Below are 13,373 nucleotides of genomic sequence, written 5' to 3'. Positions count from 1 at the left end.
TTTAGAATGTAAAAACTAAGAAAAGCATCCGCTTTTCGCTGGCATTTTAGGCAAAGATATTTTGAAATCATCTATGCTATCTCTCTTCCAAATTTGATTTGTGTTTGGGGGGCATTATTCAAATCGTAGAATACGCAATTTTACATATCTTAAGCTACAATCCTATACACACTTTCCTGGGAATGTTTCACTCCACACAATGGGCCTTACTTCTTACATAGGATTGTGCTGCAAAAGAGTGCCACATCTTCATATTTGCAGAAATAAAAACTGCACTTGGAAATCTCATGGTTAGACGCTATTGTCTGCTGGATTCTTGATCTAGTAGTCTTTTTTACCATTGCTAACTCTTCAGCAGTATCCAAGGAAAACGTGTGACTGGCAGAAAAGTTGGGTGTCCTTTGGAGCTCAACTGCAAATCTAGATAAATCTATACAAGTGTTAAGAAGCTGAGCTGCTCTTTTGTACAGAGATGTAAATTATGATTAAATTATCTTAGATATAAACCCAAGCTATTATATTCTATGGGGCAGCAACTGTTACCCTGCACATGCCCAATCTCGTCTGATCTTGGAAGCTAAGCAAGGTCAAGCCTGGTTAGTACTTGGATGGGAGACCGCCTGGGAATACCGGGTGCTGTAGGCTTATACCATAGTCTTTCGAGACTGAAGGTTGCCAACCATTAGCCATATTCTATGGAGCAAGAGGATCCTTAAAACAAATAACATCTTCATTATGAGATAAAGTTACCATTAAATTCTGAAGAGCTGCTTATATTCAAAATACCATTAAGACCACCTAAGTTAGAAAGGAGCCTGACTTTTTGATGTCCATGCTTTCAATTCATACAGCAGGTGTCATTGTTCGTACAATAACAAGATCCTTTAGAGCTAGAGTTGGGGGGGGGGGTAGATGGTAGATAGATAGATACTTTATTAACGGTCATCCGACCAGCTAGTCACAAAACAACACAACAAAATACACAAAATTAAAACCAACATCCCTTTACACATATATAAAATCATCAATTTATACTCTCAATAGATGGTAGTGATGATTGTGAGATAACATAGCAGGGAAGAAGTATTGACATAGTAAATAAATGTGCCCATTTGGTCAAAAGGGAATCAAGTTATTTCCTTGAAAATTTACCAGCTCTGCAGTGGTGCAAAAGGGTGTTTTGGTGTGCACAGATTTCTGCTCACATACTTATAACAACATCTGTTTCTTTTAACTTGGTAAAGTGTGTTGCTTCTGACACATTCAAAGAGAAAAGGATGAATGTAAGTACTTCCATGTAGCAGCTGTTTCATACCAGATACTTGCATCTGTTCCCGGTCTGTGGAACTCCTTGCCGCAGGATGTGGTGATGGCATCTGGCCTGGATGCCTTTAAAAGGGGATTGGACAAGTTTTCTGGAGGAAAAATCCATTATGGGTTACAAGCCATGATGTCTATGTGCAACCTCCTGATTTTAGAAATGGGCTATGTCAGAATGCCAGATGCAAGGGAGGGCACCAGGATGTAGGTCTCTTGTTATCTGGTGTGCTCCCTGGGGCATTTGGTGGGCTGCATTTGGTGAGATACAGGAAGCTGGACTAGATGGGCCTGTGGCCTGATCCAGTGGGGCTGTTCTTACGTTCTTATCTGCTTGCAATTGACCCCATTGGAGATAGGCACACTTGGGTAATGCATGATCTGGGTGATCCCATATACTGTATGGCCCCAATTTCCTTGATCATGCTAATACTTTATTCATCTGCTATGGTCACATAAATTATTGCTGCCTCTAGCTGATTGCCTAGTTGTGGGTACCGTAATCCAAACAAATGCAGATGTGAGTGTCTGGATCTACTTGAGTGCAATGCTTTGCGTGCATTCGTCTGTCAAGCATGTGTCTTTGGCCTTTACTCCTTTTTGCTATGTAAGTGCATCATTGCTTCCCTTATGGCTCCCTGAATTTCACCAATTATTTACATCACTAATCAGTGCGGCTCTTTCAAATTTCTTGAGCTCAACTTCTAAGTCTTTAGAGCAGTTCATTGAATTTTTTAAGCTCAACAGTGAACCAGCTTTGTGTAGCTGAAGAACTGGGACCCAGTTGTTGACTGACAGAAGTTATGAAAACCAGAAACAACTGAGTAAAATATATCCAAGAATCTGATGCAATATGTCTAGCTCCTCTGGCCCATAAAACTGCTACTCTCTATACTTGGCTAACTTTCAGAGGTAATGAAAAGGAGATTTGAATTGTTCACTTGTCTGACCAAGGGCTCCATATTAAGAATATTCCTGTACAACTTTTCAAGCAAAAAAATGTTTACAAAGCAATCCAATAAATTGTTCCCTGTCCCCAAAGGACTCAATATAAAAAGAGATGCAGAAGAAACATCTGCAACAACCACTGAAAAAGATGCCATGCAGTCCTATCATACAGTATTGATAGGAGTATGGCAACATTTAAAATTGTTGCTTCTACTCAGCGTTGTAGCTTAATGGGGTGCAGGGGGTAGCAATTGCTCCAGGCAACAAGCTTTAGGTGGGCAACAACCTGAGATTGACACTAGTAGCCATAATTGTGAAAACCTTGGTATGTACGAATAATACTAGCATGTTATATATCATTGGAAAGGTAATCTAATGCGGGATGCAATGCATTAAATCACATTGGAATATATGTATTATATCAAAAGTTATTGCCAATTAAGCAGAAAATGAAAAAAAACTGCCTTATGGAATAAATAGTGGATTTCCTTGACTCAAAACTGACCTATGAAACATTGTTCTGAGAGCCAATGAGATGTTATATTATAGCATGGAACCAATAAGGTGTTAATATGATTTGGCTCTCATTTCTATATATCATAATACAGTTAGCCCTGCTAACTGGGTAAAGAAGTGCTTTTTCAAGTGGTCCTCTTATAATTAGCGAGAGGGAGACTAACTGTTCCTCTTCACCCCAGCACAGTGTCTCTAACCAATAAGGGGTTATTGGTTAGATACCAACCATACTTTTTATTAATTACCGTAGATACTTGCCTAGTGAAATTTTAGCCAAGTAATCAAGCTCCAATTCTCACTTCGCCTTATCTCCGGGTCAATCAGAGGGCAAAGCCTTTCAACTCTGAACAGTTTCCTTTCTCAAGTGGCAGACAGGCACCAAGTTTCTCAAGCAGCAGATAGGCAGGCACAGCTCCTTAGAAGCAATTTGTTAACCTTTTATTCTCCTGCTGCAGCCTGGTCCTGCTTTGCAAATGCTTGCAAATGCTTGCAAAGCAGGTCTGTTTTTTTGAAGCACCAGGATGGGAATCCTCCTTTCCATCTGAAGCAGGCTACAATTCAATGCACCTTTACTTAAGGATAACACCCATGGAAAGCAGTGGGTCTACTTCTGAGTAAAAAGAGTTGCAAATATATGCAGCTGCATCTCTCTGCTGTGAATTGAATTGCACACTCCCGGTTATGTGTTATGGGTTGTATGTTGTTCATAGAGTTTCTGGCTTAACACACCAGACACCTTAAAGGTGGATTTGATTCATAGTTTTCCTGCAGTGGTTCCCAACCTTTTCACTTGCATATCCCTTTGCAGCCCATTTCCTTAAATTGTACCCTTTATGCAAAACGTTTGTAATTAATAATACAAGCCCTCATGTCCTCTCTATGAAAACCAGACTTCATGTATTTATCACAGTGTTTTCTCTTTTTATCTGTTTGAAGAACAGAAGACTCTGCCTTTGCACTGTTATACAGACTTCATGTATTTATCACAGTGTTTTCTCTTTTTATCTGTTTGAAGAACAGAAGACTCTGCCTTTGCACTGTTTTGCACCAGAAGTGTGCTGAGAAATTCTGGGTGATTGATCACTTTCCATATTATGTTTCAGCTTTTTTACTGTGCTGGTTTTCAATCACTGGTTCACAGATGAATTGATGACCAAAAACTAGCTATTGGTGGGGCTTTCACAGCCAAGTACCTACTTCCTTCCTGCCTTGCTGTTCCTTGCAAGGTATTCCTGTCTTGCAAGGCATTCTGGAGCATGACCTGCCTTTTTCTACCATTATTCCAGTCTTCTTCAAGTATCCCTAAAGGTCCTGTTGAGTGTCCCTGGGAGTACATGAATACCAGGTTGGGAACCACTGTTTTACTGGTATGTTTACAGTGCATTTATTCTGATAGTGCTTACAAAAAGGTGATGAAGACCAGAATTTAAAAAGCATAAAAATGTATCTTATGATCTTTTACTATGTTTTTAATAAATTAGAGACTACAGTTGTTAGGTAACAATTAGTGGTGGGTTATTTTTCAGGATCTGGCCTCGAGTAAAATCAGACAAAACTATAGTCAGACACCTCCCTAAGTTTAACCCCGACTTATCCGAGGGTCATAGAAAATTCCATGATTGTTGGTTCAAAACCTGCCCTCGACTTGTCTGTGGGATCGACTTAAAGGCGAGCGTCTGCAGTAAATTTGGTTTTGTGGTGGGGGGAAACTAAAAAATCTTCTTTGACCCCAGGTAGCAGATAGATGCCTTAGATGTGCCACTGGCTGGGAGGAGGTAGCAGAGCAAATGGGTGGCAAGCTGCTGAGGGAGAGGAGTCAGGTTTTCCCCCAACTTTCACTTTTTAAAAAGCCCAGATGTGTTGTCACTTCTGGTTGTGACATTACTTCTGGAGCATCATTTTGAGCTTGGTACCAGGCTACACTATCATTAGCTTTGTCATTGCTTGCACTGCATAGTTTGTTTGCACCTGCCGTTTGTGTTCAGAGTTGAATATATTTCCTTCCAAGTACACAATCCTAACCATCATATATTCTTCCTTTGCATTTTTATGATGAGAAAACAGCTTGCAAATAAAAGAGTAAGTTTATGCTTGTATGATAAAAGAACTGTGACTATAAGTTCATTTTGCTTTTAGCAGAGTTCCCACCATTGTTTGTGTATACAAATATATACACACACATTCCTTTTTTACACTGGTGGAAATTAACTCTACAGTAGTAGTCTTCAAACCTGTTAAGAGCTGGGACCCACCTCAATTGTCTAAATTATGAGGTTAGAGCATGCTGAATTTCATAGCAAGGGATTGATAATGTATTACTGCTTCTTAATAATATAGTTGAATTAATGATATGTTAATTTTGATTTCATTGTGTGGGGGGTGCCAAATTTTTTGTGATCGCCCCCCCCCCAAGCAACAGCTGCCTCAGCTACAGCACTGCTTCTGAGGTTCAACTAACCTGCAAGTTTTTGGGATATATACCACTACAGGTGAAGAACTTCTCTCTGGGTCTCCACTGAGAGCAAAAGTTTGTGACAATTTCACTTCAGTGGCAAGCTCAGTCAAGTAATGTGACCTTGCCACCAGCATTTCAAACAGTGCTCCTACCTATGTGTAGGACCTGGCAACTGAAAAATGAGGTACACTTGAATAAATAGTATCACAAGCATCAGCCCGAACTCTGCATATCTAAATAAAGAACTTACAGGTATGAAATAGTGTTTAACCAAACTGTCTTTTACAAAGAAGCAGGATCATATAAGAGCCAACTTCATGTGGCACAGAAAATCGGTGACGGGATCTCCCAATATTTTTCTCAAATGTGCCCTGAAGTCACAGCCCTATTTGGACTCTTGTGAGTTGGGGGAAAGGGGGGGGGCGGTAAACTTCTCCTCTGGGTCAGTTTCTCTGTTTCAGAACAGCCATTGTGGAGGGCAACATATGTTTTTGACTTCACAAATAATAACATGGAGAAGGGACTTGCTTTGGGAAAATCAGCACGGGCTAAACCCTTCCCTGCACTATGGCTGAAATCCAAATTGGGCTGCTCTTCAATCTACTTCCAGGAAAAGGGCACCATAACATCCAATCTCAAATCTCCTGCCTCACATGTCTGGCTTTGAAATGGGAACTGGATCTTACATTAACTTAAGAAGCTACCTCCTGGAGCGCTTGGGTTGAGGCACTGGTTTAAGCTGTGCTGCAGCCACACCTGCTGGAATGGAATGGCTGTGTTTTTCAGCACCGGTTCCTTTCAAAAACATTCACAAGCAACAATCAGGTAAGGTCTGGGCCATGTTTCAAAGAGGCAAGTAATTCCAAAACCACAGTGCATGTGGATTTTGCATGCCTCCCCATTTCACAGCTGATGCAACATACATCAAGTACACCCCAGGAACATGCCAGCTTACTCAGACAGCCCTTGCTGTCTTTACTAGTTTACCAGTTTAGTGTTTTTACCAGTTTACTAGCATTTGCATGGGAGAGTCCCATTTCTGCACTGCCCAGCGCCTCGGTTCAGCCCTTCATCGTAGGCACACAGGAGGGGAGATGCTCCTTTGCCCCCGCTCTCAGCATCCTAAAAATGCTATCAGTGGAACTCCTTTGGGAGGGGGGGCGGTTCAAGGTCTCCTTTTCTTATTGTCATCAGATAATTAAATGGTTATGATCTTATTTTGGAAGGCATCGTACTCCACTGCAATCTGATTTTATGCGTTGTTTTTCCACTGTGCTACTGCTTTGTTCCATTTGGGGGGTGGGGGACTGGGGGAGAGAGGGGAGGTCTTGCATCCCTCCCTCCGGGCCCAGGTGGAGGAGAGTCACCCAACCAGGGGGGGCGGTCAGGGTCTGGGTAGGGAGGCAGCAGCAGCATCCTGAAGGTCCCATTGTGCCATTCAGGGCCTCCGAGAAGAATTTTAGCAGGTGAAACAGTGAGGGGGCAGAGAGGGGCAAAACAGGTGGGAGGGAGGGTGGAGAGAGCTGGAAAAGTCTCTGGAGCCCAGGTCTACCCACCCTTGTGGCATTGGCAGCTAGATACAGTAATACAGAAAACCAAACACATTCCTAAGTCTCTCTAAAATCTTTTAAATCTAGAAAATCATGCAGAAAATTAGCATCGTCATATTTAGACTCACACTAGAATGGAAAGTGTCCTGTGTGTACCAAAAATTGCTTCTGCAGCAGCTGTAGCTCTGCAGCTGTGTCGCTGAACTCCTACACTCCTTCATGGCAAGCAGATGCACAAACCAAAGAGGTACTCTAGCAGGCCAGTTTCCTCCCAGATTTGACATGCATGCATTCCTTGGTCTAGCACAGGGGTCTCCAAACTCCGGCCCAGGGGCCAGATGTGGCCCCCGACAAGCCTCTATCCGGCCCTCAACTAGCCTCTTGTTCCCTGAAAGCCTGTGACACACTCAACTGTACATGACCAGAGCTGTGCTCTGATTGCAGCTGGAGGGTGTTCTGAGGGCCAGAGAGGCTGAGTGAATTCATTTATTCATTCATCTAAGTTCCATCTCTTATTTATTTAAATTTTATATTTAAATTTTTTTCTGACCCTCCACACCACACCAGATGTTTGATGTGGCTCTCTGGCCAAAAAGTTTGGAGACCCCTGGTCTAGCATATATGGGTTGTCAATAGCTGCAGCTGCATACTTGTGGTAGTATCCCCAACATCCTGTGCAGGCAAAAGTCTTGTGCAGACTGGAAAATGTAAGATCCCAAGAAATTTCTGGGCCCCCTCCTTTGGCTCCTGGACCCCCTTTTTGACCCTCCGCCTGGGTACAAATTATCCCCTTTACCCCCCTCTCCTAGGCCCTGGTGCCATTCCTGTAGAAGTGCTTGTGTAGCTTCTCAGAATGAGGCAAAGAAAGTACCTATTAACCCCCATCTCCTACAGCTTTCCCCTTCTATTTTGTGAAACATTTCTAATTTCAAACTGTTTCTTCTGCCTACTAGTACTGCTGATCATTTTTAAGGGTGGGGGGCAGGAAGGAAAGGGAAATTCTGAATGCCATGGACCTATTTAGACAATACATCTGAACTGGTCCCAGTTATACACACTTAGGAGACTGAGCACACATCGCCTGTTTCCCCTCTTCCCTCACTGTTCCACTTTCCATGTTCATGTGGGTGGGAGTAGTTCAGGGGCAGTAATACTGCACTGAAATAATATTAAATTATGTGTGAGATGGCTATTTGGAAGACCCTTCCCCACATAGGCACCAGGATGCAGGTCTCTAGTGTGTTCCCTGAAGTATTTGGTGGGCCACTCTGAGATACTGGAAGCTGGACTAGATGGGCCTATGGCCTGATCCAGCAGGGCTCTTCTTATGTTCTTATGTTAATACGAATAATGGAACATTCTGCTGTGAAGCGAAGCAAGAAATGTGTGCCCACATCACTAATCACATGTAGTGGGGACAGCTTGGTGGTCTCTGCTGTAACATGGTTATTCCTTCCCCCTCCGGCAAAGCTAATCACCATTGCATGAAGCATAGCTCAATCCATCATTCCTTTGTTGTTAATAATAAAATTGGGGTGGTCCTGGTATTATCCCATTGAAAAGTTTAACGCAAACAACACAACCTAATGTAAATCATGTCCAGATTCCAGTTGGATAATATGGCTATGATGTTAGTGGCCTTGGGAAACCAGAAACAGTTGGACACAATGGCTCTCCAGTCCAATTTTAGAACAATCGCCATAAAACACAGTAAATTTATTTGAAGGCCAAGAAAGAACTATTATATTAAATAACTGAAGAAATATTTTAGATTCTGGAAGTGTGATGATAATTTTTAGCTATAGTAATTCTTGTTTGACTTCATTTCCTTGTAGGAAGGAAGGACCCCAAACAATGGATGTAGCTGCAAGTGCTGAGAAAGAGCTGAGCATGATGTCCTTGCACCAAGTACAACTTGCCTGATGCCTTTGTTATTGAATGTTTCACCTAACAAAATGACAGATTTTAATTGCATTTGCTATTTAAAATTCAGTTATGGTCATTAAAAGGCAGTCAAAAGCCGAGCAGAACACGCTGACCTTGGCTATTAAAATCCTGTGGCTTCAGAAAGCTGCTGAAATTACGGTTTAGAATGACACCATGGCATCAAAATGCTGAAGTGCCCTGGCCTGCTTGTTACATGTTTCCCTCACTCCTCTTGATGTAGGTCAACTGATAAATTCAAATAGGTCATTTGGCTTTTTAAAAGGAACTTGCCAAGGATGTCATAACAGGGGCTCCTTCTGCAACATAAATGCTTGCATTTAGCAAGAGATTTAGTGCATCAAATTCTATAAAGCAGAATCAAGAAGAGCATGTATAGGAAATAGTTTTCATTTATAAAAACAAACGTTACATTAGTGCACTTGTGACCTGCCAGAAAAATATTATATCATATTGGCTACAGCAGCCTTTCCTCTCTGATCCTCTGCCGTCTCACCTTGGCTACCTCATCTCTGTATAGAGATGCTGCCAAAATCATTCATGCTTTGACCACTTTACACTCTCCTTAAATCTCTGCACTGATTTTGTGCTTATTCCTGGATCCAAGAGAAATGCATCAGCCTTACCTTCCAGATAGAGTTGCCAACCATCAGGGTTGGCCTGGAGTCTCTTTGAATCACTGTCACTCTCCAGAGACTACTGAAAGCAATTGGGGGCAATTTAACACAGCCTTTCTGGAGAAATGACATTACTGTACATCGTGTTGGGGGGGGGGGGAACCTAGGAATAGTTTTGCTCATGGCACAGTCCTCTTTGCAGTTTGGGCCAGCAGAGTACATGCTCCACCAGGGCAACCAGTCACTAACATGCCATTAAGCACGTTGGGACAGCACGCCAGTTAGTAGTAAAGCCAGAGTCTTCCCGCACAGCGGAAGCCACCTATTGGAGCAGGTAACTTCTGTGCTGTGCAAGGCAGGGCAGGGAGGAGGCTGAACAGGGCAGGGAGAGGGCAGATTGAGCCCAGGAGGGGGGTAGAATCATTGGTGCTGGTGCCTGTCATATAGTATCCCCCTTCCTGGCCCTGATCCAACGACATGGATCAATGCAGACTTGCGTCAGCTGGCCCTTACCCCAAGCAGACTTTTTGCCTCCTATTCCCCCCCCCCCGATGCAGCATAGCCCATGCTAGCACCACTGCATCTGAGCGAGAAAGTTTAGGTAGGATTGGACTGCCCCAGTTGACAAGTCTAATTCCAAATCCTACTTTCTGTTTCCATTTTCTCTCTGCTTTCACACTATGACCTCTGCACCTCCAGTTCCACCCCCTTCAACCATCCCATAATCTCCTGCTCCCTCTGATGATTCTGCCTTTCTCCCTTGTTGCCACTTATGTCAAGAACTGCCTTTTACATTCTGGAACATTAAGAGCAAAATTTGTGCTGGGGCAGCAGAGTTGCAGACAGTAGCATTTCTGTGATGCAAAGCATTTACAAACCGTCCAGAACTGTTGATGTAAATTGTGCTTTGCGTCACAGAACTTGCTCCTGTTTGCAACTCTGCCTCCCCAGCACAAATTTTGCTGTTCCCAAGGGACTGGAAAGTTTCTGCTGTCCTACAGCACACTCAGAGGAGACAAAATTAAACTGTCTAATATAAATACAAGAAACATCAAATATTTTTTTTACTGAAATTCTATCCTATAAAAAGGTAGACAGACACACAGGGGATGAATACACACACATATGCATCATCTGTGTTTATGTAAGCAATAAACCTGCAGAGGCCTTTGGATAAAATATGATCAGCATATCATTCTGTTCTGGTTCAATTTATGAGGAGTGTTTTGTAAGGTAGACAGATGGCTCTGAAGTTTATGCCTGGTTTATGTTTTTTTGCAGTAGATTGCTCAAATTACTGCTTTGTATCATCCTAGCTCCACACAGGCAGGCTTCAGGCAACCTAAGGAGAGGTCATGGTGAGCGGAGTGAAATATACTGCAGTCATAATCTCAACAGAGGACTGCAAGCTGTGAAGGGGTTGTAGAGATCAGTGGTTAAGCAGCTGCTTTATATGCAGGTTCAATCCCTAGGTTTAATCCCTAACATTTTCAGGTCCTGCTAGGAAAAAACCCTATCTGAAACCATGAAGACCTGTGGCCAATCAGCATAATACTAACCTAGGCCAACCAATCTTCTGACTCATGATGAGGCAGGTTCATAAGCATCTCAAAGCTGCACAACTGAAAAAGTGCCATGGTATTTGCTTCTGGTTGTGGTAGAATAGGTGGATTTGGAGAAACAGCGCAGTCCTAAACGTGGCCAGTCAGAGTTAAGTCCCATTGAATTCAATGGGACTTACTCCCTGGTAAGTGTACACAGGATTGCAGCTTCATTCCTACTTTTGCTTTGACATCACTGATATACACTTGAATAGAGGGGGAAAGTGGTGTCCCTTCTTCATTAACAGGGAGAGAAGTCATGATATGCAAAACTTGCAGGACAAATTACATTGTCAGCACACCCAGAAAAAGGCCCCGATGAAGATCTTAGTGCACACAGGTGCATGTGGGAAAAGGTGTGCTCTCACCAACAGGTCCCAATCAGCACATCAACTTAGGGACTTAGGAACTAACCGCAGTTTCCAAGCTATTTTCAAAGGCAGTCCTACCTACGCTCACTACAGTGGTCTAACCTGGACGTTGGAGTCACTCAGGCAAGAGCTACGATGGATTCCAGGTATAGCAAAAGTAGGCTTTCCACAAGGGGCAAGACAAGGAAAACACTGTATAGTGAGCATAATAGAAACTTGCTGGAATGCAAAGAACCTGTGGGATACAGCAATCCCAGGCTAGAAACTCTACAGGAGGGGCAGGGAGGGGGCATTGGAGGTGGGGTGGCCATGTATGTCTGTATCGACAGAACGCAGAAGCTCTGTATACTGTATTTTGAGGAGTTAGTGGTCTGTACAAGTTCTCTCTGATGGCAAGTCTGTTCTGCCACAATTGGGTTAATCTTTCTGAAATTTCTGAGTCATGCTTAGCTTTCACACCTGTTAGTAATCACAGTTTATTGGTGCCCTCCTTGCTGTTATCATATCCTGAGATGTTCTGGGCACCAAGCCAAGGTCGCATGCCTGGATGAGGCCACATCTCAAGCGGATTGCATGCTTTGCTTTTTCCTCATGGAGATGTATAGAAGGGGGCTTAGAAACACCATTAGTCATGCATTTGGTGTCATTGTAGGTGGCTGCAGACACACTACACACCTTGCCCATGAGAGGAACATGTCCATGGAAGAAGAAGGCCTTCTTCACAGCTGCCTCACACTGGGTCGACACTGAGCTGACCAATACCCCAAGAACTCTATCCTGATCCACCACAGACAACTCATAACCCATCAGTGTATATGTGTGAAATACTGATTGCTTGCCCACATGTGAATCATTTTACACTTACTTATATTGCAGCCCATCTGCCATTTTGCTGCTCACGTCCCCAGTTTGTAGAGATCCTTCAAGAGTTCTTCACAATCTTTTCTAGACTTTACTACCCAGAAAAGTTTAGTGTAATCCACAAATTTGGCCACATCGCTGCTTATCCCCACTGCTAAGTCATTTATGTTAGTTACCTTCTAGCATGCAGGCAACCAGCCTACATGCTGCTTTGCAAGAAACACCTGTTTCCAGTGCAACTACCCAAAATAAGATAATATAATGGGAGCACAGGGGGAGGGCATATCTACAGAACCGCGGATAACTGAATCCATGGAAGCTGATAACCGAATACAGGAAGCTGGGCTAGATGGGCCCTTGGCCCAGTAAGGTACTTTTTATGTTGGGCTGCTTCCTGATGGGAGGGTGTTGACATTTACCCCTGATGTCCTGACACAGACCTTGTCTTTCCCTAAGACAGTTCAATTTGCTAATACGGTGTTCATAGTCTGGTGGGTTCGTTCAGTCTTGACACAAATGTTTCATCACCTAGGCAATGAAACTGGCTGCCATAGTAACCGAAAGGCAGTATTACTCACTGGCTGGATTTTTGCAAAGGAGACAGCTGCAGTTTCACAGGAGGTATTTAAAGCAACCAATCTGTTCGATTGCTCAAAACCACCTTCTGTATAGTTTAAACATTTACAGATAAGCAAGGAGTCAGAATTAAAGAAAATGTTGATTCTGCAATATTCAAGTGCTATAGCTTATTTATTTAGGTTTGTGCTCCCCCCCCCAATAGTTTTAGAATGAGTAACAATTTCATGACAAAGATCAGTCTTTGTGCAAAGATCTCATGAACTTAGAGCGCAAGCCTAGGCATATCTATTCAGAAGAAAGTGCCACTGAGTTCAATGGGACTTATTCCTGGGAGTGTATCGGATCTCAGTGCAGCATACTACATTATTTAATTTGGAAGCATTACTTATAGATTAAAATTTGCTTCTCAATTAATCGGAGCACAGATTGAAAAGCATAATATCATAAAGATCTTACTGATGCATTGGCTCCATGTGCCCAATTTGATAGTTTATACTCAATGGTAGCAAATACAGTCCAGCATTTGCTTTTTATGGGAAAATCACTATGGCTTTCCATCTAGCAGTAGGAACCACAGCCAGCTGAAATCAGTGACGACATACACCAGTGCGTTT

General features: G+C 42.8%; 1 pseudogene; it reads left to right on the top strand.

The window, feature by feature from the left end:
- The first annotated feature begins 528 nt into the window (after positions 1-528).
- Positions 529-645, top strand: LOC136647068 (5S ribosomal RNA; annotated as a pseudogene).
- The last annotated feature ends 12,728 nt before the right edge of the window (positions 646-13,373 follow it).

This window comes from Tiliqua scincoides, chromosome 3 (assembly GCF_035046505.1).
Source record: "Tiliqua scincoides isolate rTilSci1 chromosome 3, rTilSci1.hap2, whole genome shotgun sequence".
In the NCBI taxonomy this organism is placed as follows: domain Eukaryota; kingdom Metazoa; phylum Chordata; class Lepidosauria; order Squamata; family Scincidae; genus Tiliqua; species Tiliqua scincoides.
Note: the sequence above shows the minus strand (reverse complement) of the source record. Positions and strands in the feature narration are given on the sequence as shown.